Raw genomic sequence first — 6,674 nt, forward strand, 5'->3', positions numbered from 1 at the left:
ATGAACAAACAAACAAACAAAATCATTCAGTTTAGAAAATGTTCATTTGAAAAACAATACACATTTCTTAAAAAACTTCAGTAGGTTATATGTGGACACCTAGCACAGTTCACTTATTGGCACCAGAAGACTTATATAATCATAACTGTTTTATTGCAACAATATCCTTTAGAAATCTTTGTCAATATTGTAGTGACTTTACTACACCTTGTGACCTCTGAGAGGTTCAGATCACTTGGAGCAATGGCTAGACTGTTGGACTGGTAGTCACAGCAACCCAGGTCTGAGTGCTGGTCGGGCTTTTCCACCCAAATTTGCTGCACAAGTGTCAGAAGTGGGATTGCCGCCATAGATTTAGAACAGATTATTGGTTTCCACTAAGCAGCGCTTCGCGTTCGCTCCGACTAGTTCCATGCAACCAAATGTCAGCAATTTAGCTGCCGATTTAAGTACTCCCAACTGATGTTAATTGTTGCTAGGGGTCTTTCATTGGATGAGAATGTAGACCAGCTGCATAGAACACACGTTTATAGAGGTACCAAAGAACTGCAGAATGTAAGGTAATTGCATGGAGCAGTGTTTGTTAATCCCAAATTACAATTAAGAAATAAAGGGGTGCACATTTCTGTTTTCGCATGAGCGCTGCACACCTGATTCACATCAAATGTAATGATGAGTTAAAGCGGTAATCCTTAGTTGAAACCACAACAAGTAGGCACCGCGCCTTTGTTCTGGTGCTGACCGAGACATGGATAATCCCAAAGAACACTGACACTCCAGCTGCTCTCTCTTCATCTGACTATGTGTTCTCTTGTAGTCTGGGAGCATCTGGTCCTCACACAGGGATACTGGGCCGGCAGGGTAGCCTAGTGGTTAGAGCGTTGGTCTAGTAACCGAAAGGTTGCAAGTTCAAATCCCAGAGCTGACAAGGTACAAATCTGTCATTCTACCCCTGAACAGGCAGTTAACCCACTGTTCCTAGGCCGTCATTGAAAATAAGAATTTGTTCTTAACTGACTTCCCTAGTTAAATAAAGGTAAAATAAAAAAACTAATTTCTCCTAACTGGAGAGTTTCTCTTTTCTCCCTCAATCACTTGTCCATTTCCTCATTTGAATTCCATACTGTCACTGTCACTTGTCCACTCAAGCTTAACATTGTTGTCTTCCACGTCTTTCTTTCTTTCTTTCTTTCTTTCTTTCTTTCTTTCTTTCTTTCCACTCCTTTCTTCTTTTGACCTCACCCTTTCCCAGTCACCAACCACTTACAAGACAGGCAATATGCTTGACATCTTTACTAGAGACTGTTCACCTACTAATCTCACTGCAACCTTCCTTCAGGTCTCTGATCACTACTTTGTTTCCTTTTCTGTCTCCTCCAACTCTAGCCACTCAACCCCTACCCAGATGGTCATGTTCTGTCACCATCTTCGCTCTCTCTCTCCCATTACTTTCTCCTCTTCTATCCTATCATCTCTTACTTCTGCTAAATCCTTCTTCCTCCTGTCTCCAGATTCTGCCTCTTTGACCCTACTTTTCTCCCTTTCCACATCCTATGATTCTCACTGTCCCCTTTCCTACCGGCCGGCTCGGCCTGCTCCGACTGCTTTGTGGCGGAATGACTCATTGCGAGCTTACAGAAATGGGCTGCGGGTAGCTGTGAGAAAATGGAGGAAAACTTCAGGAGGACCTATCATCCTTTCACTCCCTCATCTCTACCTTTTTCTGCCTCTGTACGCACTGCTAAAGCCACTTTCTATCACTTTAATTTTCAATATTCTGCCTCTAACCCTTCTGTCACCTTCGCCTCCCTCCTTAATCTTCCACCCCCTCCCTCCTCCCTCTCTGTGGATGACTTTGTCAACCACTTTGAAAATAAGGTTGACGTCATCCTCTCCTCATTCACTCAGCCTATTGAGTACAATGGTCCCACTCCCACAGAACTACCCTACATCTTGGCCTCTTTCTCGCTTATCTCTCTAGATTAAATCCTGCCACTAGGGATGTCCAGCCACTCGACAATCTGCCCGCTTGACCCTATCCCCTCCTCCCTTCTCCAGACCATCTCTAGAGACCTTCTCCCATTCCTCACTTCCCTCATCAACTCATCCCTGACCACTGGTAGTGTTCTCTCTTACTTCAAAATGGCCAGAGTCGCTCCCCTCCTCAAGAAACTAACACCTGACCCCTCTGATGTCAAAAACGACAGTCCGGTATCCCTTCTTTCTTTTCTTTCCAAAACAATTGAGTGTGCTTTCTCTGACCAACTCTCTCGCTATCTCTTTCAGAACTATCGTCTTTACCCTAACCAGTCAGGCTTCAAGACGGGTCACTCAACCGAGACTGCTCTTCTCTGTGTCACGGAGGCTCTTTGCACTGCCAAAGCTGACTCTCTCTATCTGCTGCCTTCGACACCGTGAACAATCAGATCCTCCTTTCCATCCTCTCAGGGCTGGGCGTCTCAGGCTCTGCATACTCTTGGATTGCATCCTATCTGGCAGGCCACTCCTACCAGGTGAAGTGGAGAGGATATGTGTCTGCACCACATTCTTTCACTACTGGTGTCCCCCAGTGCTCGGTTCTAGGCTCTCTCCTCTTCTCTCTATACACCAAGTCACTCGGCTCTGTTATATCCTCACATGGTCTCTCCTACCATTGCTATGTGGATGACACTCAACTACTTTTATCCTACCCCTCTTCTGACACCCAGGTGGCGACACGCATATCTGCGTTCCTGGAAGATATCTCAGCTTGGATGTCAGCCACCACAACACGATCAACCTCGACAAGACGGAGCTGCTCTTCCTACCGGGAAAGGCCTGCCCGCTCCAAGACCTTTCCATCGAGATTGATAACGCCCAGAGTGCAAAGATCCCTAGCGTGACCCTGGACAACACCCTGTTGTTCTCTGCAAACATCAAAGCACTGACTTGTCCCTGCAGGTTCATGCTCTACAACATCCACAAAGTACGCCCTACCTCACAACGTGGCACAGCTCTTAATCCAGGCACTTGTCATTTCCCATCTGGACTACTGTAACTTGCTGTTGGCTGGGCTCCCTGCTTGTGCCATCAAACCCCTGCAGCCCGCCTGGTGTTCAATCTTTCCAAGTTCACCTATTTCACCCCACTCCTCTGCACACTCCACTGGCTTCCAGTCAAAGTTCGCATCCACTACAAGACCATGGTACTTGCCTATGGAGCAGAAGTAGGAACTGCCCATCTCTACCTTCAGGCTACGCTCAAACTCTACAACCAAACCAGGGTACTCCGTTCGGCCACCTCTGGTCTCTTGGCCTACGGCAGCTCCCGCTCAGCCCAGCCAAAGCTCTTCTCTGTCCTGGCACCCCAATAGTGGAACCAGCTTCCCCCTGAAGATAAGACAGCAGATTCCCTTACCATCTCCCGAAAACATCTGAAACCCTACCTCTTCAAAGGGTATCTTAAACAATCCCACAGTCTGTAGAGAATCTACAGATGGACTATCCAAATAAACTCGCACTTGACTTTCCCCCCACTACTGGCACTGACTTGGCTGATAGCTACTTTACTGAGGAAAAATATATTACAATGGCTGAGATATGTGACTGTCACACCTAGCGATCTTAAGACATAACTGTAAGTCGCTCTGGATAAGAGCGTATGCTAAATGACTAACATGTAAATGTTTTGGTAAAACACTGAGGGATGGGCCTGGAGAAATGTAACCACTCTCAAATTCATAGACAGAGGACTGATGCAAGGACTGACCATGCAAAATATAATAATTCTAATTTTAAGCATGTTTTGAGGCTCTACAATGTTGGTTTATATTTAGAATAATTACAAGCACTGGAGTAAAACAAGCAAATATTTGGGGTTTTGATGGTGTTTGACAGTTGAACTAAACTCATGAGACATTTATAAGTTATATTCTTCAAGAATTAATTAGTATATATCATTCTTATATATATTATACTTATATAATACGTATATTTTTTACTTATATAATAAGTAAAACAATGATTGTAGCAACTGCATATTGCATCTTTTCTAATGAAATCCACCCCATCAAGTGGAGGATATTGAGTATTGCAGAGTGTGTGACTCAGTTATATAGGAGACAGAAGATAAATTGATATATCTGAGGGCTGTATAGACTCCCTTCCTCATAGAGGGACAATTCTTGAAAACATTATGTTACAGGTTCTGTAAAACATTATGTTGCAGGTTCTGTAAAACATTATGTTGCAGGTTCTGTAAAACATTATGTTACAGGTTCTGTAAGACATTATGTTACAGGTTCTGTAAAACAGTATGTTGCAGGTTCTGTAAAACATTATGTTACAGGTTCTGTAAAACATTATGTTACAGGTTCTGTAAAACATTATGTTACAGGTTCCGTAAAACATTATGTTACAGGTTCTGTAAAACATTATGTTGCAGGTTCTGTAAAACATTATGTTGCAGGTTCTGTAAAACATTATGTTGCAGGTTCTGTAAAACATTATGTTGCAGGTTCTGTAAAACAGTATGTTACAGGTTCTGTAAAACATTATGTTGCAGGTTCTGTAAAACATTATGTTACAGGTTCTGTAAAACATTATGTTGCAGGTTCTGTAAAACATTATGTTGCAGGTTCTGTAAAACATTATGTTGCAGGTTCTGTAAAACATTATGTTGCAGGTTCTGTAAAACAGTATGTTACAGGTTCTGTAAAACATTATGTTGCAGGTTCTGTAAAACATTATGTTGCAGGTTCTGTAAAACATTATGTTGCAGGTTCTGTAAAACATTATGTTGCAGGTTCTGTAAAACAGTATGTTACAGGTTCTGTAAAACATTATGTTGCAGGTTCTGTAAAACATTATGTTACAGGTTCTGTAAAACATTATGTTGCAGGTTCTGTAAAACATTATGTTGCAGGTTCTGTAAAACATTATGTTGCAGGTTCTGTAAAACATTATGTTGCAGGTTCTGTAAAACATTATGTTACAGGTTCTGTAAAACAGTATGTTGCAGGTTCTGTAAAACATTATGTTGCAGGTTCTGTAAAACATTATGTTGCAGGTTCTGTAAAACATTATGTTGCAGGTTCTGTAAAACAGTATGTTACAGGTTCTGTAAAACATTATGTTGCAGGTTCTGTAAAACAGTATGTTACAGGTTCTGTAAAACATTATGTTGCAGGTTCTGTAAAACATTATGTTACAGGTTCTGTAAAACATTATGTTGCAGGTTCTGTAAAACATTATGTTGCAGGTTCTGTAAAACATTATGTTGCAGGTTCTGTAAAACATTATGTTACAGGTTCTGTAAAACATTATGTTACAGGTTCTGTAAAACATTATGTTACAGGTTCTGTAAAACATTATGTTACAGGTTCTGTAAAACATTATGTTACAGGTTCTGTAAAACATTATGTTACAGGTTCTGTAAAACAGTATGTTGCAGTCCTGCAGCTGAAGCACTAAGGAATTAGCTCTGAGAACTACCGCAAGTCTTCAGGTCTCAGACACTGTTAGTCATCACACAAGCATGATTCACCACCATGATTCAACCACCCATTTGACATTATCGCTGGTAGATTGTCTTTCTCCATAATGGCAAAGTAGTGAGCCTTGGGCACTGAGGGACATGTAACTCTATTTATCGCATTGATTGATGGAGAGAATTAAAAATACATTTAGTACAACATTTATCATCAAATAAAGTATAATTGTCGTTGTCTGCTTAACGTCACATGATGTTTTTATCTTTGGATTTACAGTAATTAATAGTAATTCATATATTGTTTATAAGGAAGAGAGTGTCACGCCTCAACTTCTGATGCTTATGGCAAAAGTAAATGAGTCACTACTATAGTAAGATGTCTTTGTCAACTTTATCACTAAAACCCCAGGTTAAGACATCCATGGTGTTCATGTGACATGCTTGTTGTGGCCTTGTGCATTGCACAATGTGTTACCGCACAGCATATTGATTTTATTGTATTAATAAAAGTTGATGCCAAGTGTTTGACGTTGCACCGGTGTGGTGCCAGTGTTGACATTGCTGTGTAGCCTGTGTTTGCAAGGGGCTCTAAGAATCGTGACTGCATAGAGAACAACTGTTGCTGGTCATGAAGTGAAAGTAGGCTACAAAGCTTATTACAAACCACAGTGGTTTCAGCACAAGACTTTTCCGTCTGAAGTTTCTAAATAAAAACGGTCTGCAATGCATGAATCCCTCTCCTTGGCATTGTAATAGACAGAAACACATACTTGGTCTACCCATAATCAGGGTTGGAGCTTGTTTTGATTATGCAATAATAGTGGTTGGGAAATCACTCTAACATAATAGTTTCATGGAGGTTTGAAACACATCAAAGACATTAGAAAATATTTCTCACGCTCAAAGCCAACTGGGGGAATTAAAACATTTGACACTAGATAATACACAATTTGACACTGTGTATTAATATGTAAACTATAGAAGTACTTTGCTAACATTCAGTAAAAAAAGTATATAGGCTACTGTTGGCTACTGTCTCTGCCTGGCTGGCTCCCTTAACTCTGAGATTCTCTGCCTTCTGACCCCATTACGGGGGCTTAGTCACTGGCTTACTAGTGCTCTTCCATAACTTCCCTAGGAGGGGTGCGTCACTTGAGTAGTTTGAGTCACTGACATGGTCTTCCTGTCTGGTTTTACTTCCCCTC

Source organism: Oncorhynchus masou, chromosome 22 (genome assembly GCF_036934945.1).
Source record: "Oncorhynchus masou masou isolate Uvic2021 chromosome 22, UVic_Omas_1.1, whole genome shotgun sequence".
In the NCBI taxonomy this organism is placed as follows: Eukaryota; Metazoa; Chordata; class Actinopteri; order Salmoniformes; family Salmonidae; genus Oncorhynchus; species Oncorhynchus masou.